Genomic DNA, 27,236 nt, shown 5'->3' on the forward strand with positions numbered 1-27,236 from the left:
CAACTGCGCACATTAGAAACCGGATTGAGTACACTAAAATAAAAACCAGTTGAACAGCACTTGGGCTTAATGCTTGAAACTTACTGGAATACAGGAGAATAGGCCCTTGCGCACTCACAGCAGCTGAATGGTACTGACAACAGAGAAGTGTCGGTACTTTAATTACTACTGTACCTCGGCCGAGAATTGCACGTCTTCACACTTGCAAAAGAAAGCCCCGAAGGGCACACGGTACCTGCTCATTAAAGCACTGCTTGTGCAAGTACAACGAGGTGTCTGCCTCGCTGACTGCCGCTCCTGTAGACGTCTACCCGCACCCAGGACCGAACCTTCCCAGCTCCTTTCACACACCCCCACCGCCCTCTGCGTAAGTTCCGCACTTGAGGTAGGATACTTTTCCTCCACCTTCCCTGAGCACTAGTCCAGAATTTTTACCCCACTATCAATAGGCTTGTGGAACTTACTTGGGCAGAGTCCGGAGGAGTGTGGCGGTGGCGCTCCAAGCATTGCCCTTACACACCGTCGCTCAAGGCAGTGGCTGCTGCACGCTTTGACAATTTCCGGTTGTCCTCATAACATTTACCCTCCAGGCTTCAAAGGTGCAAGTTTGCCACCCGCCTCCGGTGATAGCCGTGCTGACGGCCGCGCAGCCACGCTCATGAGAGGCAGGGCGTGACGCGTCATTGCTGCTGTGCTGCTGCGCTACATTTCAGCGCGAGGGCTGGCCAATTATGCCCAGGGCCGTCATTGGTAGCGCTTTGGCGTGCTACAAGATTGACGGCCCTGGGACGGGAACCATGAGTTTGCTTTTTTTTCACGCATGGGCAGCGGCCTTTATAATTTATTTGGAGACACGGACACTACTGTAGTAACTGACAGTAGTGTCAGCAAGTGTCCAAATAAATTATAAAGGCCGCCGCCATGGGGTGCCAGTGCCGTGCGGCAGCCGCCCACGCCATAGTGCCACCTGGGGCGGACCGCAACCCCCCCCCTAGCTACGCCACTGTGTGAGAGGCTGGCACTGGTGCAGTGTGAGCGGCTGGCACTGGTGGGAAGTGGGAGGGGCTGACACTGGTGGCAGTATGAGAGGCTGGCACTGGTGGCAGTATGAGAGGCTGGCACTGGTGGCAGAGTGAGAGGCTGGCACTGGTGGCAGAGTGAGCGGCTAGCACTGGTGGCAGAGTGAGAGGCTGGCACTGGTGGCAGTGTGAGAGGCTGGCACTGGTGGCAGAGTGAGCGGCAGGCACTGGTGGCAGAGTGCGCGGCAGGCACTGGTGGCAGTGTGAGTGGCAGGCACTGGTGGCAGAGTGAGCGGCAGGCACTGGTGGCAGTGTGAGAGGCTGGCACTGGTGGCAGTGTGAGAGGCCGGCACTGGTGACAGAGTGAGCGGCAGGCACTGGTGGCAGTGTGAGAGGCTGGCACTGGTGGCAAAGTGAGAGGATGGCACTGGTGGCAGAGTGAGTGGCTGGCACTGGTGGGAAGTGGGAGGAGCTGGCACTGGTTACAGTGTGAGACTGGCACTTGTGGGAAGTGGGAGTAGCTGATACTTCTCAGAGGAGCAGAGCCCTATGGGGAATGCTGTCTCTGGGGCCCCCACTCCCACCCTTGTCCTGGGCCTGCCTCCAGCTCTGACTGAAGAGAAACAATGTAAGTTGAAACATTGTTTCTCTTCAGTCTGGGAGGGGCTCAGAGCTCAGAGCAGGCTGCAGACAGCCTGCACCTGCTTCAGAGGGAGAGAGGCTTGCTTCAGCGCAAGCCTCTCTCACAGCTCTCACCGAAGAGCTGAGAGCTGAGGGGGGCCCAGGGCCCCCTTCATTTACTGAAGCCTGGGGGGCCCCCCGCACCGCGGGGCCTGCGGGGGGTTTATTACGCCCCTGCATTCCAATCGAGGAGACCCAGAAGCACCAGGGTAAGTGTGGTGCAGCCGGCAAGAAGAGCCGGAGAGGGGAAGGTCCAGCGACGCAGAGTTGCGGAAGCCGGTCCGAGAGATGGTGGAGAGCAGTTGATCCATTCGCTATTTTGTGGGTGAGACTTCTTCTGTGAATAAGCAGGCCGCAGGTAACTGCTGAAGCGGAAGATGGTTGGCAAGAGAGAGGGCCCAGGTGCCGGCTTACACAAGGCCAGAGTAGGCCCGTCTGAGGCGCGAGGCGTTCCCCAGTGGTGATAAGGATGAAGAGCAGGGCCAGAGCACGTGGGAGCATGGACTAAACAAGCATTTACAATGCAACGGTTTCGTCTTTACAAAAGTTAGAGCTATTGGCATTGTAAATGACAACATTTTTATTTATGTGTTGGTTTTGAAAACAGATAAATAAATGGCATTATCATTTACAATGGCAATAGCTTAATCTCTCGCAAATGCCACACACACCCACAGAGAGCCCCCCACACAGAGCCCCCCCACACACACACAGAGTCCCCCCACACACACACCCAGACAGAGCCCCCCACACACACAACCACACAGAGCCCCCCCACATAACCACACAGAGCCCCCCCCACACACCCACACAGAGCACCCCCACACACCCACACAGAGCCCCCCCCACACACCCACACAGAGCCCCCCACACTCTGCAAGCCCCCCTCACACTGCGAGCCCCCCACACACCCACACAGAGCCCCCCACACACTGCGAGCCCCCCCACACACTGCGAGCCCCACAAAGCACATATTACTGTAACCATTTGAGGAGATAATAGGTGCAGTAACATCAAATTTCACAGCACCTTACGCTGCGGCAGAACTAGCCCGTGAGAATGGCGATGATGCATGGTATACGTGTCACTGTAGAAAAGTTTTAAAGAGTGCGCCAAAACTCTTTCTCAAAGTCCCTAAGTGCATATGCTGATAACCAGGTGGTGCTCTACAATATAAGGCGCTGCTTAGGATGAAATAGGTTACACAGGAGTTTAGAAATACTTTTTTTGCCTGACAACTTTAGGCAAAGATGCTTCCGCAGCCCACTGTAAGCGCACGCTGGCTTTTGAAGGTCCGCGCAGACACAGACGTAATATTGATTGAAAGGCGAGAATGGGGGGGCATGTGTTCGCCCCTACGTACCCTGGAGTGGTGGAACGCGCAGCCAGCCTTATGACGACAGACCTGGTTCTGGGGTCCTGAGGAGCCCCCACTGCCCGAACATTTCTGCTTCACCATCCAGTCTTCGATCCCCTTGCGAGCCAGGCAGGCATTCACCGCAAAACTGTCCCATGCGAGGAAACAACGAGACAGGCACTTCAGGGCTTCGGTGAGCTAGACCATGGGAGCAGAAACACAGCAGCGCACCGTGGCCCCCCAGCTGCAGACCCCGCAGCTCTCAACGGACCTACACTCAACTAGCTAGTCACCATTCACTTTAAGAAATGCATGTGGGTCCGCTACTGCTCAAAAATATTATGGACAAATGCATTCAGTGTAAAAGTTTTAAAAAGTGGTTAAACTATACATTGTAAAAAAATACATTAAAAAAGACTGCCAGGATAATGCTAGTAATGTGGTCACACAAATTGGGTGCAAGTTCCCATGACCACGGGTTCCTTCCTCCTGAGAAAACGGTACAGCTTGGCCAGCGTTTTTCAAGTGAAATAACCCATGTTACAACTTTGACAAGCGGGGAGCCAGCGTAGGAAATAGTGTCTTTAAAATGAGACAGGGGTGGGGGTTTCAGGTTGACACGAAAAAAAAGAATTTCAAACTATCCCAAGCAAAAAGAAAAGTTTGCCGAGCAGAGGGGGCGATTGGGGGGAATAATAAAGATGTCGTACCTTCAGGACTTTCTCTGGGTTTGCACACAGCAGCTGCCCATCAGGTCCGTGGAAGAAGGGGGTAGTGGGTGAGATATGCAAAACAAGCCTTGTCCCCAGAAGCCGATGGGCTCGAACACACCCCTCCATTTCCGGAGCTCTTAACGTGTAGTGTCCCCGGGCACACGTAGGTGCCCGGAGAGAGGAACAAAGACTGTTGGGGACACGAGGGGCTCCGACCTCCACTCCACGGGAGACACATTTACGCATATCAGAAAGTAGGCACCGTAAAAAAAGGATCCTGGAAATTGATTTAATTTACTAAGGACACCGGGCCGCCAGTACCGTCTAAGCTGCGCCAAGCCCAGCGCCCCTTCGACAACGTACACTGAATAAAACGCTAACACACTGTTAATTAAACATTTCCCCGGGGAAAGGTCGTTTAAAAAGGCTTTGGTTATTAGGATTAAATAACAAAGAGGGTCTTGACTCAAAACTCAGCAAGGCTGAGCCAACAATAACTGAAGAAACAACAAACTTGCCTATACTGAGAAGCTATTTTTAGGGACAACCGTTATTAAAGCATACATGAAAGAATAGCATGAACACTTGCTTTTTAAATTGCAACTTTTACTTTAATTCTTTTCTGAAGACTATTATGATTTTTAGCCTTTTTTGTCTTTTTGTGCATGGGAATACAAAAGCATGAAAAATATTTTACATTTATATACAAACAGAAAACAAAAATTGGTATGTACATTGATTCAAACAAACTCACACTCAACACATTCTTGGCCGTCCATTCATACTATACCACATTCATACTGGTCCCAGTGTCATGAAACAATTGTGTAAATACAAAACAATCTTATTTGCTGTTTTTTACACGTTAATCATAGTTTTTCAAAATTTGAAAAAAGAAGAAAGTAATCTTTCAATCAGATGACACATTCCATATGGAATCAAAAGAATGACAAGGGACCGGGTCGGGTTGACGCGTTTCGAACCCTGCAATTCTTAGGGTTCTCTTCAGGACCACAGTTTAACTCAACAAGTGGGTCAAGGCTCCAAAGAAAACGAGAGGAGACAGATGTATTCCAAGTGGAGGGGGAGCGAAAGGTGCTTCACTGCGGCGCGTAATTGTTCTAAGGGTACATCCCAGTCGGGTTGCGCTCGGTCCGGTGATACGGTTCCGGCGTCAACAAAGCGTGATTTGTGCTCCGGTCCTTGAGGTCTGCAATCATTCGAAGTCCTCGCTCCTCACCCTGCAGTCAATGGCGGGTTCAGGATGGCAGTGCCTGGAGCAGGGCAAGGGTCGTAGTGTTTGGGTGGTGGATGGCTTAGTATAAAGAGGGAGGGTATTATAGTAGAAAGATAATGCTAGTCCGTGCGTGTATGTCTAAGTGCAGTGAAGAAGGTTGTGGGGTGGGGGCTGCATTGCACGGTATAAGGTGGTGGTGAGTTACTTCTTGTATGTAGTGCTTTTGTCTGTTTGGTGAAATCTGCATGCGAGGAAAGCTCCCACTGCTACACAAATGCTGTATCCTGTGTTTGTGTGAGAGGGGGTGGGTGGCCAGCTGCACATGCTGGGCCTATTCTGTGAACGAGGTAAGATTACAAAACGGAGACGTGTTCAGAGCGAGGGGCTCTTGCACGGCTGCTGCGGGTGGGTGGATTGATGTTTCCCTCTGATGGCTCTGATGGCTGGGACTGAATATTTCGCTACAGGCTTGGTCAAAGCGCGTTTTGTCCGCCTGCGTCAAGGATAAGCTCACACGTAGGGCTTCTGACTAAACAGCTCGAGGTTTTAGCTCCTCGCCGAGGAGGCCGATTGAAGATTGAAGCCCGTCAGGGTCGCATGTTCCTGTACTGATTGGGCATGGCTGAGCATTTCGGGCTCTTCTCCTCCTTTTGCGGCAGGGCGAGTACTGATTTCCATATAATTGGCCCTCTCCTGTAGGGGCGCTTAGTAATTACTACTGGCGGTATGGGCAGATTTTAATATTCCCATCAATCTAAATGTGGACCTATCACTAGAAGCAGTTGTGAACAACACGTAAGCATCCAGGCGCTATTTTCAGATGCAAACGCAAAATCAATCCCGGCAACAAACCAGAAAGGCATGACGACAAAAGGGGCGGGACTTAAAAAAAGCCCCAGAAATGCCCCCGATTCGCGTCGTGACGAGACAAAGAGTGATTGACGACCATCTCGTCCAATGGCTAGCCTCCATTTATGGAGCTAGCCAATGGAAGAGAGAGGCGGGACAAAAGCCCATACTGTTACATCAAAAGATTTCGCCTGCGCGAGCACTGCTGCGCAGTGCTACGGCCAGGCGAAACCTAAAAAGAAAAAAAATATTACAGGAAAAGAGATAATAAGACAGACAGAGCCCAAGTGGAGACGGACTTGGAATTGAAAAAGCACAGGACAGGCAGCAAGAAAGAGAGAGGTCACGGAAATGAAAAAATAGAAATACAAGACGTCCTGCAGAGCGAGGAGTCCAGCTACCCACAAAAAAGCACTGAACACTGAGGGTGGGGTGGTGCACAAACAAATCAAGTCAATCGTCCTGCACAACGATATGGGCAAAGCATCGCTGGGTAAAGCACACAGCTCATCGGCAGAGAGGAGAGGAAGGGAGCACAGCAGAGTTCTGAGGCTAGTGTACTCCGGACAACCACAAACTAGCACGGCAAGGCAGACCACAAAGGGGAAGGAAATCCACAGAGGGATATTAAACAATGTCACTGCCGGCCACGGTGGAGGAGGAGGGTGCAGCAGAGCACTGTGCCCACTTCACCATGACAGCCCTACCCCCATTCAGTCAGTTGGCGGATCCGGCCACGGCAGCACCAAGGTGGCGGAAGTGGATCGAACAGCTGGAAAACTATTTCCTCGCTTCTCGTGAGACTACTGGAGAGGTTAAAAGGTCTACAATGCTACACATGGGCATTGTTAAACTGTATGAACTGTTTCAGGACCTGCCCAACACCGGTGATGTGCATGATTATGAGGCGGTGGTAAGGCCCTCAATTGGCATTTTGACCCCCTATTAAATCCTGATTACAACATTTCAAGTTGCGACAAGGAGGCAGCAGGAGGGGGAGACTGTTGACATGTTTTTTGCATGACTATGCAAATTGGAAAGTTTCTGCACGGGCATTGACAAGCAACTGGAAATCAGGCTCAATTAATATAGGGGTGCAGGTCATCTGAGCAGCGGAAACTCATATTACGTCAACTGGGCATCACATTGGATGAAATACTAATATTGGGCAGATCTCATGAGCTAGGGGATGCCCGAGCGAGTGAAATGGAATCGGCACTGGCACGAAGAACGTCAGGTCCCTACAGACAAGCTCAGTTACTGTCAAAAAGGAAAGAGTAGAGGCTGTTTGGAAATGAGCGGGGAAAAAGGAAGAGGGACCACCAGCACACGCCAAGGAGGGCGAGGGTGTGGCAACTGTGAATTGGAGAGTCACCCACAACGATGGTGTCCAGCCTATGGAAAACCATGCTTGAAAGGTGGAAAACTAGGACATTTTCCAAAGGTGTGCCAGAGTGCAGCTCAGACAGCCACCACAGGAGGGAAGATCAAAATGTTTGGGCAAGTCAAACAGGTCGTAAGAGGGGCGGAGACCCTGGAGAACCTGGATACCTTCTGCCAGAAGATGAGAATACTGTAGGATGACGAGGAAGAGGATGTCTTCGTCATCTCCTTCACGGTGCAGACGGACCAAAAGAAACGGCCCCCATCGATGTGCCCAATACAGATTGGGGACAATCAAGTCAACGCCGTAATAGATACAGGAGCATCAGTAAACATCCTGGATCCAGAACACCATCTCGAGTTAAACCCTCACCCATTCTGCTACAAAGAGTCATTGAAGTGGAAGTCACTCATTGTAATATCTCGGCACGTACAAAATTTCATGTGACTCAGGACAGCGCAGGAACATTACTCGACTGCCACTTGGCTGAGGACCTGGGGCTGGTAATGTTCGCACGGCATGTCCAGCAATCCCATTGGCTAAAATTATGGCAAAGTTCGCCAAACTCTTCGAAGGGCTCGGTTGCCTGAAAGGCATCAAAGTCAAGTTACATATTGACCGGTCAGTGAAGCTGGTGGCGTTATGTCACAGAAGAGTACATTTTCATCTGCGGTCCCTCGTGGAGTCAGAGCTGGAGAAACTCGAGAAAGCCAGAATAATCGAAAAGGTGTCAGGACCTACACCGTGGGTATCTCTGCTTGTAATCACTCCCAAACCCAAGCAGCCAAGAGCGATACACCTGTGTGTCGACATGCGATTGCCCAATAAGGTGTTACAGAGAGAGAGACATATGACATCAATGAAATAGTCACTGACATCAACAGGGTAAAATGGTTTTCAAAAGTAGCCCTCAACTCTGGATACCATCAGCTGCTGTTGAATGAAGCCAGTCATTATATCACAACCTTCTCAACACATGTAGGGCTGAGGAGATTCAAGCAGCTTAGTTTTGGAGTATCCTCAGCAGCAGAGGTATTCCAGGATGTCATCCGAGAGGCCCTATCAAGATTGATAGTCATAAATGTCAGTGACGGCGTTTTGATCTTTTGTCAAACGTTGGAGGAACACCATGAGTGGTTAAGGGCGACCCTGCAGAGACTGGTGGAACAAGGATTAACATTGCACTGAGACAAATGTACATTCTACACAAATGAATTGGAATTTTTGGGTACAAATTCTCCAAGGAGGGCCTAAAGGTGGACCCAATAAAGGTCAAAGCCATCCGATCAGCAACAATTCCCCAACACCAGACAGAGTTGCAAATCTTCCTAGGAATGGCAAATTATTGCGGAAGATTCATGCCTCATCTCGCAACCATCTTGGAGCCTCTGAGGGCTTTTACGAAGAAGGACACCAATGGGGCAGTGGACCAGTACCGAGTCAAAAGCATTCAAGGAGGAAAAAAGGAGTGCTACTGAAGGGAGCGACTGTGGCCAATTTAAAGCTTGGGAGCCCCACGGAGCTCATAGTGGATACCAGTCCTGTTGATCGCGGGGCTATGCTCCTTCATCAAGATGCGCAAAAGGAATGGGTGCACATTGTGTACACAAGCAGGGCGTTAACAGTAGTTGAAACAAGGTATGCAAAAATAGAAAGGGAAACACTGGCAATCAGATGGGCTTGTCAACACTTTGACATATACCTCTGGGGGCACAAGTTCCGGGTGGTCACCGATCACAAGCCGTTGGTACCGCTGTTCACCGGGACAGTGAGAAATGGCCCTCCTCGAATTGAAAGATGGGCAGTACAACTCAAGCACTACGATTTCGAAGTGGTGTACCATCCTGGAATCAACAACCCGGCAGACTACCTAGTACCCCACCACATGGCAGTCGACCCCCGTAACCAGCAAGAGGACAATCGAGGGCAGAAGTTTTTGTGAAACTGATCACGGAGTTAGCATGCCCGAGAACACTGTCACAAGCCAAAATAATGGAGGCCACCAAAGAAGATAACTGTCTGAATGCGGTTAAAGAAGCCCTGGTAGAGCATCACTGGAAGAATTTCCTAGATGGTGTGGGGAGATTAACCGATGAGGAATGGGAGGTCAGTACAAGCATCTGGAAGTGCCAGGATGAAATCAGTGAAAGCAGAGAAGGACTAGCCCTAAGAGGAACGCAAATCATGATACCCCGAACCTACGGAGGATGACGGCAGAACTGGCACATCAAGTTCACCAAGTTCTAACCTAAACAAAAGCGAGGTTCAGGTTAAAGTGTGATTCCCTAGTGTAGACCCGATGATTGACGAACTGGTAAGAGGATGTCACTCCTGCCAAACTACTGGAGGCGAGCTGCCAGTCCCACCAATAATCACTGAAGCCCCCAGCAGCCAACCTTGGTCATCCATAAGTATGGACTTTGGGAGTTTTCCCGATAGATGCCTGACGCCCGTCACTATTGACAGTTACTCAAAATTTCCTGCAATGGAAGTTGTGCGATAAACAGCATTTGAGCATGTCAAGCCTGTGATGGAGAAAACATTTGCTCTGCTAGGAACGCTTGATGAGATCCGAACAGACAATGGCCTGCCATTTCACGGACAGGAATTTGGAGATTACCTGCATCCTTGCAACGTCAAACATAGGAGAGTGACCCCCCAGTGGCCTCAAACCGACAGGGAGGTTGAAACCTTCATGCCAACTCTCAATAAAGCTTTACGGTTTGGCATAAACCAACAGGTTGTATTGGAAGGATGTCTCAATCAATTTCTTAGAGCATATAGACAAAAACCCATAGCACTTCTGGTTGTTCGCCAAGTGAATTGATGATGAAGAGGGCGGTGAGGGATATAGAGTGTTGGACAGTGAAACAACACAGGCCAAGAGGAAAAGAAACAATGATAAAGCCAGCCAGAGCAGGAGAGCTCGTACGGTGGCAATTTGCACAGGAGACAGGGTGATAGTCAGAGACAGACACCAGGGGTGGAAGTTTCGAACGCCGTTTGAGAGAGAGCCCTGGGAAGTGGTAGAAGTAAAAGGAACAATGATCACTGTCAAAAGAGGAGAGAGATTGCTATCGAGAAATGTGTCCTGGTTTAAAAAAATGACACCCCTGCTGGATGATGGAAGAGGGGAACAGGAGATGACACATTCACGGGTACCTCACCGTGAGGAAGAAGAAGAGGAGGTACCCAAGCCAGCTGAAGAAGAGGTGAACGTTGAGTCCAACGAAACATGGAGGAGAACTGTCCCTGTCAGGCCACCAGTGGTACCGGCACTGGAAACAATAGGGTGGTTCAGCGTGGAAATCCTTATCGGCTGTGGGAAAATCCCAGGTCTAGCTTAAAGGCTGAAAGAATTTGTTTGCTAAAATAGATATTGATCCTTTTTTTTAATTAAATTTGTTTTTATTGTTGCAACAAAGTATATCAGTACAGCGTAACCAGTCCGCCGCCGTGGCCTCAACATTCAGCCACGAGCAGCCATGCGTGCAACGTTTTCTTGTTTTATATGACTGGTACATATATACATGTCTTCAGTTACTCAGTACATTATAATCATGCAAAGACGCCTGCCGGCTGGGAGACGGTGGAACAGCGTCACCCTAGGGGCGATGAAGAATGACGGGCAGGCAAGGTCTCGTCATAATAGCGCAGGATCTGTACTTGTTCATATATACCAGTGAACAGGGAGGGAAACCAAACTGTGGGAGGGAAGCATGCAGGCGCTAGCAGGGTCTTAACAGGGGGATATGGACGGCGGGTGTCGGGAGGGGGGGGGGGGGGCGTGCAGTCTGCGTCCCAACGTGGGGAGGGGGAATTGGCAGGGGGGTTGTTGCATTCCGCTTAGGCGAGGTATCAGATGGGTGGCAGGACACACAAGGGTCTGTTCAGGATACAGGGGGTAATCGGGACTCGACCCAGAGGTGGCTCACACCCGGTAGAGGTTACCGGCCTTCTCGGGTGGGGGGGGGGGAAGGGACAGGTGGGTCTCCTGTTTGCGTGAGCTGCCGGAAGCTGTGGAGGAGCATGGCCCATTCCATGGAGATGGGAATTTTACGCGCGCCCCTGACTTCCTCTTCCCTCAGAGCATCTTCCTCCGCTGCCGCCCACTTACCAACCGCCCCTTTCCATTGTGCTATGGGGGGGCCCTCCGGGGACCGCCAGCGCATGGTTATGCATCTGTTCGCCAACAGGAGCGCTAGGGACACGAAGCGCCTATGCACCGGTTTCTGTTTAGAGATGTGGAGGATGCCTAGTGCGCTGGACTCCCAGGTGGCCAGTGTAGTGAGACCTGTGAGTTCCGACAGTGTGTCGTGTACCACCCGCCAAAAGGGTTGGAGGTCGGGACAGTCCCAAAACATATGACGGAAATCCGCGGCAGGGGAACAGCATCTGGGGCATAGGAATGGTGTGGAGGGGTAGAACTTCTGCAGTCGCGCTGGGGTAAGGTATGCTCTGTGTAGTATATAGTACTGGATGTTTTTGAAGCGGGCGTTCCTAGAGACGCGTTTTGGGGCCTCAAGTGCTTTAGTCCATTCTGAGTCGTGTAGAGCGCGGCCTATGTCCTCCTCCCATGTAGCACGCAGGGTCGTCAGGGGAGCATGTGAGAGTTCCCGGATGGATTTATAGAGCCAGGTGACCAGATGGCGACCCACCCCCATATGGAGGATAGCATGTATTACTGGATGCGTGTCTGGCTCGCCTGTTTGGAGATTGAAATGGGGCCGGTAGCCAACGAGCAGTTGCCTATATCTGAGGAATTGGCCCGGGGGGAGCCCGTATTCTGCGACCAAGCGGTCGAGCGGTTTCAACTGGCCCTCCTCGAAGAGTGATTCCAGATCCGTGATGCCACATTGGGACCATTCGGCGAACAGTGGAGCCGTGAAGTAGGAATCTTGCCTGGGGCTGCCTATCAATGGTAGCAGCGGGGAGTACGGGGGCCTGCTGGGGGATAACCGGTGGATCCGCAGCATGCACCGGCGCGCTATCGCCACTTGGAGGGGGTATGTGCGCCGAGGCTTTGTGCCCGGGAGGAGAAGACGGGTGAGTTCCGGGGTCGCGATTCTGCCGGTGGAGGTAACAGTCTCCTGAGGGTAACGATCTGCCATCCAGTAGGACAGCCATTAGAGCTGTGCCGCGAGGAAATAAGCCTCGAAGGACGGAGCCCCGAGCCCCCCCTGCGTCGTGGGGAGTTGAAGGGTTTTCAGGGCGACCCTGTGTCTGCCTGCACCCCAGATGAGGGTCCCCAAAAGGGAGTCAACGTCGCGGAAGAAGGACCTGGGCGGTATCACCGGTAGATTCGTGAAGTGGTAAAGGAGTCGGGGAAGCATCACCATTTTAGCTAGGGCTATCCGCCCTATCGGAGCCAGCGGTAGCTTGTTCCAAAAGGCGACTGTCGGGCGCAGACTAGCCAGTATTCTGCGGTGATTGCCCTCAAAAATGTCCACCGGAGAGTGGTACAAGCGGACACCGAGGTACCGGGGAGCCTCCGCGGACCAAGGGAGTTTATGTGGCCCGAGCTCGACTTCCCGGGGGGGCAGGTCTGGGTGTAGAGGGTAGACCGTGGACTTGTCCCAGTTCACCTGTAGTCCCGAGGCGTCTGCAAATTCCGCCAGCGCTGCCCCAATAGGGGTTAGGTCCATTTCGATATCTCGGACATATATGAGGAGATCATCCGCGTACATGGACACGCAATGGGTGCCGTCTGCAAGCGGTATGCCCCAGTCTACACCTTCCTGACGTAGCCGAACTGCCAGCGGCTCGACCGCCAGCACGAATAAGAGAGGCGACAGGGGGCACCCTTGTCTTGTGCCTCGTCGAACTTCAAACGCCGGTGAGATGCGTCTCCCGATGCGAACTCGGGTGGTGAGGTCGGTGTACAGGAGACGTGTGTATGCCATGAGTGTCGGGCCGACATTGAGGCGCCGCAGGACCGAGAACAGGTAGGGCCAGGTGAGGGTGTCGAACGCCTTTTCGAGATCCATAATGAGGCAGGCGGCACGAGGAAATCTTTCACGCACTTGGTCTTGAATATGGAAGACTCGGCGGAGGTTCTGGGAGGTATTCCTCCCGGGGATGAAGCCGCATTGGTCGGGGTGGACCAGCGGGCGTATGACCTGTGCATATTGATCAGCTAGGATCTTCCCTAGGATTTTACAGTCCGCCGACAGGAGCGTGATGGGCCGATATGACCCCATGTGGAGCGGATCTCTGTGGGGCTTGGGGAAGGTGACAATCACGGACTCCCGTAGCGACTGAGGTAACCTCCCTAAGTGGAGAGACGCCCCAAGCATCCGTGACAGACGGGGGACTACCAGGGGAGAGAACGTCGAGTAGTATTCCAGTGGGAAGCCGTCTAGACCCGGCGCTTTATTCCGAGACATGGCACGTATCGCCTGGGTGATGTCAGAGGGAATGATCTTGGTGTCGAGTGTGCGCTTGTCGTCATTTGATATCGTGGGTAGCGTCAGAGGGTCTAAAAAGTGTTCCACAGGAAACGAGGAACAGTGGGCCGGGGCTCCGTACACTTGCGCATAATGGCGCTGGAATACCAGGAGAATCTCGGCCTGCGATTGCACTAATACACCTTCCGGATTAATAATGTCTGTGATTGGTTTGAGTTCAGTGTCCTGTCTCGCCATCCAGGCTAGAAGCGCCCCGGTTTTGTCTCTGTCCTTATGTACCCTAGAGGCGTATGCCCTGAAATTGTACTTTCGGAGGTCAGCGCAGGCAGTCTGGTATTCCGACTTAGCCTCGGCCGTGAGCACGGTGTGTTCCTCCGAGTCGTCAGGTCGTTTAGTGAGCGCGGCCAGAGCTTGCTCTGTGGTTAAAAGTGTCCGCTCTAAGGTGCGTCGGACCCCCACTACCTGTTTGATGCATTCTCCCCTCGCCACCACTTTAAACGCGTCCCACTCCACCAGTACCGATGATGCTGTGTTCTCGTTGTGGGTGAAGTAATCTTGTATACTGGATTTGTGTGCGTCTCTGAAGACTGGGTCCGATAGGCATTCCCTAGGGAGGCGCCAGGTGGGGACCGGTGGGTGTGGGGGGCGCCAGGTAAGGCGTATGATGTGGGCGTCGTGATCTGAGAGGATCCGACCTAGGTATTCTGTAGAGGTTATCTTGGGGAGGATTGGTGCAGAGCAGAGGAAACGGTCTAGGCGAACTCGGAGGTTGTGTGGAATCGAGTGGAAGGAGTAAATGCGAGCCAGTGGGTGTAGGTGTCGCCATGCGTCAGTAAGTGCCCAGTGCGTGGTCCATGTCCTAAAGAGGTCTGCCTGTCGGGGGGCCAGGGAGTGTGTGGGGGGAGGGTGCGAGCGGTCCAGGGAGGGGTTCAGTGTGCAGTTAAAGTCACCTCCCAGTACCCACGGAACTGTAGTGAACTGGGCCAAAACGCCCGTAAGGTGATCCCAAAACTGACCCTGATCCGTGTTCGGGGCGTAAATGCTGCCAAGGAGTACCCCTTGCCCATCAAGTATTCCCTCCAGAAGTGCGTACCTGCCCTCTCTATCTATTACTCGCCGGAGCACTCGGAAGGGAGTACCTGGCCTTACCCAGATTAACGCGCCACGCGCAAACGCTGAATATTGTGTGGCGCAGATGATCCCTCGCCATTTGGCCTGCAAACGAGCGAGTTCAGTAGCGTTAATGTGTGTCTCCTGCAGAAACGCTATGCCGGCTGACATGCGCCTAATGTAGGAGTATACAGAGTAGCGCTTACTGGGCGTGTGTAGGCCCCGTACGTTTAGTGTAAGGATATTAAGGTCTGAGCGGGGGACTGCCATTTCTGGGGTGATGTGGTCGGGTGGGGGGCCCCCTTACAGCTCCCGTGGGCCGCCCGTGTATGTGCACCATATGTGTTCCTGCGCGCCAAGCTTCCTTTAACGTGGGGGGGGGGACTAGGGGAAGTAACAACAACTAGAACTCCGGGTGGGCAACAGTCCCAATACTGAGGATACGTCACCGGGGGTGGCATATCCAAACTAGTGTCCCACTAGGGGAGAAGTTCAATAGAAATCCGTGGGGGTGGCAGCGTGTGTCGCTGCTGGGCCTGTGCGCGGGTCGGGCTCTAGTAGGAGAAATGTCTATCGCTCGCTAGCGCTTACAAACATCAGGCAACTTGGTCTAGGCTTCTAGACGTCGCGCGACCTAACAGGCAACCATGAGAAGGATATAACAGTTGACAGTTCAATCTTCACGATGAGGTGGTGTGTTGGCTGGCCAGGGCAGCATCCAATGTGAGTGCCACAACCAGGGGGGAAGAGATTGGGCCAAATCCCGACATAGTTCCATCACTGTCCCGGTCTTTCTCAGGGGTGAATAGGTGTGGTTGACCTTCCAGGTCCGAAGCCGGGGGTGACGTGTGCAGTTCGGTCACCGCCCGTAGGGCGTCTCGTCGCTCCTGCATGATTTGTGTGAGGTCGGGTGAGCCCGCCTGGCTCTTGGGGTGGCCTGATCGAGCACGGCTCGCACCCCGTTTCCTGGATCGTCTAGAGTCGTTGTTGCGTGTCCTCTGGGGTCCGGGTTTGGGTATCAGCGGGCAATTAAATTCTGTCCAATCCTGCGCGTCCGCTGCCGTATCGAAGAAGAGGGCTTTCCCTTTGTGGATCACTTTAAGGCGGGCAGGGAATAGCAAGGAGTATTGCAGATCATTTGCGCGGAGGCGCCTCTTGACTTCCAGAAACGTGGATCGCCGTTGTTGGACCTCTCGAGCATAGTCCGGGAACACCATGACGTGCTGGTCTTCCACTTGCAGGGGGCCCGCCGTCCGGGCCGCTCGGAGCACCGCGTCCCGGTCTCGGAAGTGCAGGAACTTGGCCAACATGGGTCGTGGAGGAAGACCGGGTTTGGGTGCCCGGGCCGGAACCCTGTGGGCCCTCTCGATGGAGGAGTACGGAGACCGGTCACAATCTGGAGTGAACGATTTAGTCCAGGATTCCATGTAGGTCAGAGGGTCCGAGTTCTCAATCCCCTCCGGCAGGCTCAGGACGCGGATGTTACAACGTCTTGAGCGCCCTTCTAAATCCACTGTGCGCTCCTCCAGGGTCTCCACGCGGCGTAGGATCTCCTGCATGTCAGCCTCCTGCGACTTCACCGCGGGTTGTAATTCGGTCACGATCCGCTCACCCTCTTTCACCCTGTCCGCCAACTTACGGTGCTCATCGCGGATTAGGCTAATGTCCGTCGTCAGGGTGCCCAATCTCTCCTCCATCGAGAGGCGAGACATTTCAATTGCTGCCAACACCTGGTCCCGTTTCGCTGATAGCGTAGGGTCAGTTTGCGACACGTTGGCCTGCGTCCATGTCCTTGTTTGTGGCATCTTCTCGACAGCCGTTTCAGGGACCGCCGTCGCCTGAGAGGCCCTCGGCTTCCCCATGGGTGCTGCCAAGAGGAAGAGGGGGGGGGTCCCCGGGTCATCGTGCGCCTCGAGGGCGGTAGGTCGTCGCCTCACAGCGTCGCCGGGTAGGTGGCAGCTCCGTGTCGGTCGGCTCCCTCAGTCTTCTCCGGTTCTGGGGCGGGGCCCGCTCCGCTCCGGGGAGCCTCAGCAGGGGTGTCAGAGGTGGCTTGCGGCCGCCTGGGCCGGTGGGTCCGACCGCGGGGGGAGGTGCGTGTGCGGCTCAATGTCAGCGCCGAACGGCAAGGGGGACGGCCGCTGGCAGCGCCTCCAGCGCAAGTGGGGCACTCCTAACCCCGGGGCGAGGTGTGCGGTTGTCCTCGGTGCCAGGCCTGCATGGGCGCCATTTTAGGGTCAGGCACCCGGGTCCTCCGGGTTGTTTATGGAGGCGAATATGAGCTGGGTCCCTCGCCGGGTGGCGATGTGCCCAATGACCTCCCACGGGGCCCGGAGGAAGGAGGGGGGCCCTGGGGTGCCGGTGTTAAGGTCCTCGGGGGAAGAGGGGAGAAATTAGTGCCACCGCTCTCAATGGTGGTGCCAGGAGTGTCCAGTCCTGTGCCGTCGGTATGTTCGCCGGCTCCCCTCTGTCCGCTGTGGCAGGGGCCACCGGGGCGCCGGCGTTGGGATCCTCGGAGGAGGGGGGGAGGGGGAGAGGGATCAGTGCTCACCGCCGTCCGTGATGTTCACGGACTCCTGGATTGTCCAGCCCTGTGCGCTCGCCAGCTCCCCGCAGTCCGCAGTGGCAGGTCGGTCAAATCCGAGGGCCGATCAGGCTCCCGGCGGGGGAAATAGCTCCGGAGTATCGGAGCCCCGGGGCGGCGGCCGCCATCTTGTGTGTCGGGGCTCCGGGGTGGTGGAGGGCGCCGTCCGGTGTGCACTCCCGCAGGCTGGTGTCACTCTCTCCGCGGGTGTCTCCGTCGCTGTCGGCTGGCCGCGTCTTCCGGGGCCGTCGTTCAGAGAGCTGACTCCCGAGAGTTTTCTCGTCTGCCGGTCTGAGGTGCGCCCGCCATTTTCGGGGTCGGCGTCCCTCGGTGTCGGCGGAGGACAATCTGGGTCGGGTCGTCCGCTCGCAGTAGGTTGAGGTCATTTGAAGGATGCCCCAGTGCATGGGGGCATCACAGGCGCTGTGGTTGGCGAGTTGAGGCTCCCGGCGATCTCGTGAACTGGGCAAGATGCTAGCCCGATCGCGGAGCCTCAGCAGGACACAGCCGCCATCGTGGCTTGCCAAGCCACGCCCCCAAATAGATATTGATCCTATGATGCATATGCTATGGTGTATCATTTAATTAATAGTGTTATTATTATTATTTTGTTATGAAAGTTTGGGAGAGATGTAGTGAGCCATCGACCACTGCCAAACATTTTAACCACTTGCGACCTTCTGGGCCAGGCTCGGTCCGAAGGGTATAAATAAACGGGCATTCAGCGCTCCTGGCTGATTGCACTTACCAAAGACTGCCTCACGTTGTCTTTTTTGCCACGTTACACTTAGGCCTTATTCCCCCAGCGTTTCCCCATACCCCCTATATAATGGAACTCCGCGCTTGGGACTTACAATTACCATATGGTACCCAGTCACCAGTGACATTTATACCCCAGTTTGGGACATTCGTATAACAACCTATTCAATTAAGTGACTACTCTATGTTCACTTTAAATGAACCAAAATGTTCTAAAGTATAAGTTTACTAAAATTTGTAAGAGGAAATACCAAGACTGGGCCTATGTTTTTCCGTCAACACGGAATCTTTTGCGAATACTGATTCATGGTAGGGTTTTTTTTTAAAGTCTACATGTTTAGCAAAATTGAATCACCACAGTTGCAAGTGCGGTTAAAAAAAATCGGCATTTTACTTCGATTCAAAGAATCTTTTCTGACTTATTTTTGCTGGATTCGAGTGCCCTCCTATTAGGTGAAAGTTCCCGGTAAGGGAAGACCCCGCCCCTTTCCACCTCTTTCAGCAGACAGGAGAAAGAGGCATTTAGGGGTCGTAGTTGCTCTGGAGATTACGGTAAAGGTCAGGCACAATGGCCGGGTAAAAGAGGCCAAGAAGGGGGTGTTTTGCAAGGAGATAATCAGACCACGTTTGTGAGGCAAGGGATAAGAGGTGTTGGGCTGTCCTGGTTCTTGCTGAAGGTGAGCGAAATGTCAAAATACGGAGTTACCTTGCTCCTACTCTACCTCGTTTGGGGAATACATTGTATTTATTTTCCATCGGTGTCCCTCGTATTTGGTGTAATTATGATCCTGTGAGTGTGCAAGTTAGCGCAGGCTTCTGAACTTCCACAGGTTTGGGGCCTCACGGTACTTAGCTGATCCATTGCAGATTTTTGCATCGACCTGTGATGCATGGAAGAGGTTAACTGCGCTGCTGCGAGGAGAAGTTGTTTATTGTGAGCGGTTCGGGTTTGGCCATAAATAAATGCAGGAAGACACTCGCTACAAAGTAAACTTTGGATTTGAAAGCTGCTCGCTACAATGTTTCACTGTTCACAAAATAAGTTTCTAAATTAGGGACCGCTAATTCCAATGTATCGTGAAAACAGAACTCTGGTTACTGCATGTGACTGGGCAGAAGGAACAGCTTCCAGCTTCGAGCGTGTTTGACTCTATTGCTGTGCTCACATCATTTTTGTGTTGGCTATTTATATTGGAGGCATACATTCTACAGATTAAGAATTTAATATGATTCCATCAAACAATTCAAGTTGTTTTATTTATTATTATTATTATAATTGTTTTTGCCCTATGTTTATCAGCGCCTCTGTCCCGAGTCTTTTAGATCGATTCTGCTAGACACTTGAGAGGCATATAGTGGCTTACCAATAACATAGAGGGGCTTGGAGCCCACCCATAGTTACCATTGGTTGACTTTCCTTTCCACTCTCTTTTGCTAGTTTTTAGGTTTCGCCTAGCGGAAGCTGCGCTCTGCGCAGCTTTTCCGCGCAGGCGAAATCCTGTTGAGAACCGTAGTGTGGCTTTTGTTCGGCCCTCGTCCTTGATTGGCTGGCTCCGTAAACGGAGCCTTGCCATTGGACGAGGGGCCTGTCCGTCAATGCCGGACCAGACACGGGGGCGTTCCCGACATTCTTTGGCTTTTGCCGACGTCACGCGACGCCGGGAACGCCCCCGTGTCTGGTCCGGCATTGCCGGCACCAAGGTATTGTTGATATCCCCCGCGGTGCGAGCCGCCCCTTCCCGCTGACTCGCACCGCTCTGTGTCTCTCTGCCTGCCTGCAGCTCCGCGCTGCGAGAGCGCTCCAGCCCCTCCCGCTGGAATCCTTTAGCGGTCGGGTCCAGCAGGCTGCAAACGAAGCCCCCGCCCGCGTGACTGAGGCGGCGCTGGGTCCTTGGGCCTTCCCTCCCCCTGGATAGCCCTGAGGTCGGTGGTTCCCCCCCGAGTGGGTCCTGTAGACCAGGGGGGCCATCCGCTCTACAAGACCCGACCGGGCCGATCGCGTATCACGCGGGAAGCGTGAGACTTGTTTTATGTCTGACGGGCTTGTTCACGATCGTCAAATACAAAATCTGCGTCTACAGGTTTATGCTCAGTTATTGAATGAACCCTCCCAGTTGACTCTATAATCTCGATAGGAGCTGTCTTTGTGTGAGTGGGTGGGGGCTCAGAGCTGTCACACAGGGGAGAGACTCCCCGCTGGGGACTGAGTGCAGATAGTTTGGAGGCGGAGTGCTGACAGTGCCGGAGTTAGCTTTGACACAGGTGGGAGCCGTGGAACGGGACCTGTGGGAGTGGCTGAGGGCTGGGAGCTGTCATCCGGGAGAGGGTCGGAGACTCGGAGTAATGTGTCCGGCAACGGAGAGTCCCAGTACAGGACGGAGCTTTGATACAGGCAGGAGCTGTCTAACAGCATCTCTTAGGGGATGTTTGAGGGCGGTGCTATAGCTGTCCCATGCGGAGAACGGAGTCCTGCGTACAGGAGGCTGGGACAGACGCCGGGAGGAGCTCAGCTGTCTAAGAGTGAACCTGCCAGCGGGGGGCGAGTGGTGAGAGCTGAAGCGTCACCGGGGAGAGTCCTCTGTGCAGGAGGGAGTGCGCACACGGAAGAGAGCTGGTTAACTGCCTCTTGTGTGGTTCATTCGGCGCGAATAGGACTGGGCCAGGTACGGGTTGGCCTTAGTGTGAGATTAACCACTCAGTAACTAGCACTGGGGACCGGTGTCCCGCGTGCGAGCGGACAATTTGCTTTTCATACTGGTTAGCTGGTGCACTGATAACATGGGTTACAGCCCTCAGTAGCTTCTCATTAGAGGCCCTCTGGTGTGAACCCGATGCCTTCCTGCCGCCAGTGGCACCCCTGTTTGCGAGCTAAACCCTCCGATAGCTTCCTTAGCGCTACCCCTGGCACGAGCTCACTCACTCAAAGGTCTTGTGGCGCCCCAGTGTGGAACTAAATATTCCGTACTTTTTTGAGACTGGCGGTGCACCGCTACCTCTGCATGTGGGATTAAACACTCATTGGCTTCCAGTGCCTCGTGGCAGCTGTTGGTGATGCAATCATTCAGTACGGTTTGGTGTCGGCGGTACCCCTATGCGTGGCTCACAGTGCTGTGGAATATGAGTGGTGCACCGCCACCCCCAGCGTGCCCTCAGTCACCCATTGCTTCCCGTGGGTTATAGCAGCATGGTCTGGAGCTAAGCAGCGGGCACTTCCTGGATATCAGTGGTGCACGAGCGCACCCAGACCCAGAGAGAGCCGCAGCGCGCCCCTTGACATCCGCCTCAGTGCCTCCACGGCCAACAAGCCACTGAATCCCCGGCGATTCCAGCATTGGACTGACTCTCAGCTCGAAGGCTAGCCTCTCTTTTTTCTAGATGGACGTTTCAGTGCTAGGTCGCCCAAGGGCCTACATACAAATAAAATAAAAACGAAAAATGAAATAATTACAAAAAACAATACTGCACTGCACCTGACTTACTATGGAGGGAAACTCCTCATTGTCCTAAAATGACCCAAAACAATCCTTTGTATTCCCTTTCTAACATCGAAGGAGATTACTCAGACGAAGGTCGCCCTGACCTGTGCACGTATAACGTTTCAGACGACAGGACAGCTCGGAGTATCCGGGGTTTATTGCAGTGTCCTCTGTAGGTCACAGGATTCCAATCTTGGAGGGCCCGGCTGAGGTTTCCGTCTTCTTAGAGAGATACAATGTGCGCTATTCAGCTTTCTAACAAGCATTGTTTAGGCATTTTCGTATCTAGTGGATCTGAAGTGAATCGATAGTAATACAGATGATAGATCGATAAACACATTAAGGGTTGTTTTTTCTTTATCTCGCGCGTCTTCTTAAACTAGTCAAACCTAGCACATTGTTAACGACCCTTCATGACAAACCATCTGAAAAGCAAACCGTCTGTAGAGGTGCAGGTTTATTACCATCAGTCTGCAACTGTATTATGTGGGTCTGATATAAAAATGTTGCTATGGCCCTGTCAACTAGACACCTGACTATGAGGATTTGACACCTGCAACAGGTCTGTGCGTGACCAACTAACCAGATAGGATCAGGGGCCTATTTATTTATTGCATATTTAATCCCAGAATCTGTCTCTTGGCGCTATTCACAGAAATTAGATGTTTATTGTACCAAACTCAAAAGTACTAATTTTATCACCCTTTGTAGAGTGAAAGTTCTCCGGTCTCACCCAGGCAGGGTTTGCGACCTCTTCCTGCCGGGTTCTGCACCTGGAATTCTTTTTTGGTTTGTGCACTGACTGGCCCTCTAGCCATATATTGCACTGTACATTTCGTTGGAATGCATGCATGGAACGATGAACTTCCCTTGGGATGTGAGAGCTGTGTGGGCTGTGAGAGCTGTGTGGGCTGTGAGAGCTGTGTGGGCTGTGAGAGCTGTGTGGGCTGTGAGAGCTGTGTGGGCTGTGAGAGCTGTGTGGGCTGTGAGAGCTGTGTGGGCTGTGAGAGCTGTGTGGGCTGTGAGAGCTGTGAGAGCTGTGTGGGCTGTGAGAGCTGTGTGGGCTGTGAGAGCTGTGTGGGCTGTGAGAGCTGTGTGGGCTGTGAGAGCTGTGTGGGCTGTGAGAGCTGTGTGGGCTGTGAGAGCTGTGTGGGCTGTGAGAGCTGTGTGGGCTGTGAGAACTGTGTGGGCTGAGAGAGCTGTGTGGGCTGTGAGAGCTGTTGGCAATGTAAATAACAATGCCATTTATTTATAAGTTAAAAAAAAAAAAAAGAAATGTCATGAGCAATGCCAATAACTCAAACTTTTCCAAAGGCGAAACCATTGCATTGTAAATGCTTGTTTTTATTCGTGTCCTAACTTGCCAATCTTGTTTGTCCTTCCAAGTGCGTATTTTCTCTTTAAGTGACTGGCAAGACTACTTGCTTTTATAGCACTACCTTTTTGTGTTTTGTGTGAAGCATTCCATTAGAGTGCATGTGTTTTCGAGCCACTTATCCTGTATGTCTCTCCCCCTGCACTCTGCTGCTGCTGTTATTTAATGTAAAGCTAGATAATTTCATTTTACTCATTTATAGCTGAGGTTGTTCTAGAGCACAGGTCCTATACTGAATTACTTACACGTCTTCTCAAACTAGATGTTTAAGGAAAATATTTCACAGTGAAGTAAAGCAATGGGTTGTGAATTACACAATTTGGTTAAGTGCGGAAGCCAGGATTTGAATCCAGTATTTGATATTGTGCAGTTAGTTGAGAGACTTCACAGGTTTTTCCTTCTTTCTTCCTTTAGCTCTAAATATCAGTGTTTTGTGTTCAGTTATTTAATTAGTGTAAGTACACGGAGTTCAATAAATACTTATCACACCTTCAATCTAACTGACACTATAGACACACATACACATGTACATTATCATAAGATTTAAAGGTATGCTTTTCTGTTTGCAAAGTTTCCACAGACACTGAATAACATGACAGATCCTGCTGTCTGAAACCAATGTGCACTACTCCACCACCACCTTCAAGAGATGTAACCTAAGGAGTAAACTGTGGGGGTTCCCGAGACACTTCTGGTTTTACTAATTATTTAATTGCGCTCATTCAGCCTTTCTTAAAATCCTATCATTTTCTCAAGTCCTGAGCCTGCAGTAACATTAACTTAAAATAGCATCTCCTGCCTTCCCTTGTTGGCTCGTGGACTTGACAAACAAACCACTTTTAGTAGAGTTTCAACACCTTAGGGACCACAACTAAATAATAAACAGAGATCTTGCAGACCCATAGACTTTGCTTTTCAGAGCGACAGCTCTTCAAGGAGTCTTCAGAGCTGTGCAGAATGACTTGGGCGAGGCATGTTCTGTCTGTCACTGTTTACTCAACAGTTGTCACTGACAAATCTAGGGAAGATATTGTCCCCAATGCCCCTCCCAACTCCAGCATCCGAGGGATAGATCTACCACAGTTCCTACGCCCATGCTGGAAAGCAAAGGTTTCAAGTACCTGAATGCAAAGGAAATAAAGAGTGACCAACATGAGATTTCGGACTGGTGCAAAACTGTCACGTTCAAAACTAATAAATGTGCATCACGAGAAGCCTTAGCACTGTATTACCACTAGATTTCTCACAGTTGTTACGTTACTGAATGGTACTCTTATTATTGACTTCCTAATAACGAGGGGCTAAGGTGACTCTGTTAGATGTTGACATTCGAATGTCTGGATGGCGCGTGTCTCACACGAGGCTTCTGTGGACTATTTGCTTTTACTGTGGCGGAGTAACAGCAAGCACAATGAGGCATATATCTTTTTTAGGATTTGGATGTAGTGCAGTGGTACTGCCATAGAGCCTCAGATGCTTGGCAGACAAAATTACCACTGAAGGCACATCTCAAGTGCTGACCAAATGTTATTATCTGTGGTCCATTGCAAGAAATCTGCTTGTTTTGAAAACATAATCTGGAGGGTACAAAGAATTTTTAAATGACACTATGTACATTGACACTACACTATTTACACGTAATGTACTTGGTATGATTTTTTTAATGATTTGCTTTAGTGTAGCTGTTTTGCTTTGTCATTTTCTTGCTAATGTTAACAATGATGCAGAGTTGTGCCACCCCTTCAATTGAACAGGGAATTCACAGGTAGGTAGCTCTCAAACTTTACATTTTGAAGGTCAAAACTGTACCTATCCTATGGTTTGGTTTCTGGTCATGCAAAACCTCCTTTGTTTCCATTTTACCATGTGACCTCCACTGTAGCCCTATGTATAAAATGTCAAACTGTTCATTTGGCGGCAAAGCAAACAGTCTACTGGAACGTCTTGCGTCTTTTGCCTCTGTCGTCTGATCCTTCCTACTATGGCTCTGCAAACTGGACCAAGTACAATCCATTAACCACTTGACTCTCAGTGGTAGCAAATGGCGAGCAGTAACCTGGCTTCTCTGGAAGTAGCATGGAGGTTCACCAACCTCATTACTCAACATTCACCCACAGGCCTGTAGCCAGATTTAATATCTTGGGTAGGGAGGGAAGGGGCACTGCCACTGAGAAACTCAATATAAAAGGGGTCCAAATAAGTGTGATATTGTTTCTGTATTGTGTTGAACTAATATTACTTTTTTGTAAGATATTAAAGTACATAATACTTTCCATTACACATTTTAAATTATTATGCCCAAAAGTGTATTTGGGGAAAATGCTTCTTTCGAAATTGTTAGCTCCCACTTTTTGGACTCTGTAAGTGCTCTGGGTCCCTGCTAACCAGGACCCCAGTGCCTGATTTCTTTCACCAAAAATGTACCACGATTGGCACAACTTTAGTGACCCCTGTAAGCCCCTAATAAATGGTAACCCTGGTACCCAGGGCATGGGCACTGAAGAGGGTCCTGTGTAACTGCTGGAGCACTGATTGTGCCACCCAAGGTCTCTTCACCAAGGCTAGGCACTCTGCCTTTGCAGGCTGCTTGTCTTTGTGCAGGAAAATCCGAATAGTTGGCATGCACAAAGCCCTGTATGCCATGCCTCCCATGCACTGCATAAAATATAGATAAGTCACCCCTACTGCAGGCCTTTAACCCTAAAGCAGGGTGCACTATATCCTATGTGTGGGCATACCTGAATGAGCAGATATGCCTCTACAATGTCCAGTCTATTCTGGGCTGTTGTAAGTAAAGGTTGCAGGGCTCCTCTCCTTGCACATACGGAGTCCTGCTTGCTTGCCTCCCTCTGCGGCACCAAACGGGGGTCAACTAAAAAACAAAGGAAGATGGTGAAGAGTTGGCGGAAAACCGTCTGCATGGGACTCTTCGTGTCGCTGCCTTCGCCTCTTTTCTCTATTGCCTGTGACTCTTCGGGAAGCGGGCGAAGAGAATCAAGAGCACAGCTTAGGGGGAGTGTGCATGGACCCCTCTACCCCAATAGCTCTAATGCCTGCGATCAATTTTAAGGAGAAATGGTAAGCTATTGCGGTCATCCGGTTTCTTCGAAGACTCGATTTTCCCTGAGCAGTCTCTGACTGAGATCCGCAAAGTTTAGAGTCTTTCTGGAAAGAAAATGGCCCCCTGAATTCAGAGCATTCCTCGCTGCTTTACCTCCTGTGTTTAGGTGTTGTGTGCAGGACCTAATGTTGGGCTTCACCAAAGCTTTGATTACTTGTGTTCCAGTTGAGTCAGTAGGAATAAAGCTTTTCCGGTTAAGTGGATGACCTTCAAGCGATCCTAGAAGTTCATTGACGTTGGTTCTGTGGCAAAGAGCGAATGAGGATATTTTAGGGATTTGCGACCAAGGATAAATGTATTATAGGTAAATTTGTTTTTATGTACCGTCCAGAATCCAAACAAACTCAATGTAACCACTGATCTTACTGCATCTTCAGTTCATCTACCTATTTTTTTTTTGCCCCAAAATGACTGATCTCGTAGATCATTCATGGGATGGCACTTGTTATTGTCGGTTCACTAATTGGTTTCTGCGTGGGAGCATAATGCAGCTGAACGTATCAGTTTTTTAGAATACTGCACAACATGAAAATATGCACTTTAGTTAATGCTGCGCGTTTTTCTGTGTTGTGCTTTTAGTATTGTTTAAAAAGTGCTCCACATTGTGGCAAAGCATAGGAGACGAACAATGGAGTTCGTTTTGCAAACTTCTATGCTGCAGTGGCCATGATTTTAGGTCTCGCCAGAGAGACCTATTGCCGTTGTGTTGCCTCCCAAGGGAGACAGACTGGGGCACGCGCGGATTGTGGTGTGTGAACGCGCTTCCCACAGCTTGTGCGCGTTAATTCGATTAGAGTGCTCCTCTCCGGAAGACGCGTGAATTACAGTTAAGTGGTCCTCTCCGGGAGACTTGCTTTCATTTAGCGGCATGGGGCACCTGTCGGCATGCTTGTTAATTTTATGTAAATAAGTAAGTGACCCCCTCTGAAAATATTGGCGTAGACTGCGCATACCTTCGGTTCGAGCCCTGGATGCATTAGTGCAGAAGTGCAGCATGTAGCACTGAATACCGCTTTGTGAGGTGTTTGATTTTACTGTTGGTCTCTTTTTTTATGCCAGTCGCTTTCTGTAACCCATTTGCCTTTCTTTCCAAACCTTGCTGTTCAATCGTGTGTGTCCTGGGGCCGCCTCTCCCCTTCCTTCAGGACGCGTGTAGCCTCATCTCCC

General features: G+C 51.4%; 1 protein-coding gene across 1 annotated transcript in view; it reads left to right on the forward strand.

Moving 5' to 3' along the window:
- Positions 1-18,634: 18,634 nt before the first annotated feature.
- The window catches only part of LOC147748974 (uncharacterized), a 737,146-nt gene continuing 728,544 nt past the window's right edge, over positions 18,635-27,236 (forward strand). The window contains exon 1 of the mRNA XM_086964737.1: positions 18,635-18,774. The gene's annotated coding sequence lies outside the window, so the exon portion shown is untranslated. The remainder of the gene's footprint in view (positions 18,775-27,236) is intronic.

This window comes from Lissotriton vulgaris, chromosome 1_1 (genome assembly GCF_964263255.1).
Source record: "Lissotriton vulgaris chromosome 1_1, aLisVul1.2, whole genome shotgun sequence".
Lineage (NCBI taxonomy): Eukaryota > Metazoa > Chordata > Amphibia > Caudata > Salamandridae > Lissotriton > Lissotriton vulgaris.